Source organism: Anneissia japonica, unplaced genomic scaffold (genome assembly GCF_011630105.1).
Source record: "Anneissia japonica isolate Jap-2015-1 unplaced genomic scaffold, ASM1163010v1 scaffold287732_len518695_cov146, whole genome shotgun sequence".
Classification (NCBI taxonomy): domain Eukaryota; kingdom Metazoa; phylum Echinodermata; class Crinoidea; order Comatulida; family Comatulidae; genus Anneissia; species Anneissia japonica.
This window is the reverse complement of record NW_022755000.1, coordinates 144,043-144,560: the sequence shown is the minus strand read 5'-3', so window position 1 is coordinate 144,560 and position 518 is coordinate 144,043.

The window sequence follows — 518 nt, the reverse complement described above, 5'->3', positions numbered from 1 at the left end:
CTGGCTCGTGTGGGAATCGAACCCACGACCTTAAAAATATAAAAAAATAAAAATAAATTTAAAAAAATTTGCCCCGTGCGGGAATCGAACCCACGATCGCCGAGTTTACTACTCCTGATCCAGCATGACTAAACGGAGGGAGGTAAACCGCGACCCCTAAGCCATAAACGCGATAAACCTAGTACCACACCAAGTACCAGTTAGTCAACTCTTATCCTACTAGAAAAAATTCTTTGTATATATACACTGCAGGTTAATATTACGCATGGTCATGGTGTCAAAAATGGGCCGTCAGCCAAGAGGGTTAATTTTTTTGTATAAAATGAAGAATTAAATTTATAATCGATTTTTGATTGTTACCATCTTTATAACTTAAGCACTTTTTTTTAAAAAGACAAAAATGTTTCAAAAATTAATTATGCAAATTAGAAATTTGTTTTTATTAATTATGTTACGGGTACCCTGGTGGTTGTGTGTTCAATTCCCACACGAACCATTTTTTTTTTTTTTTTTTTTTT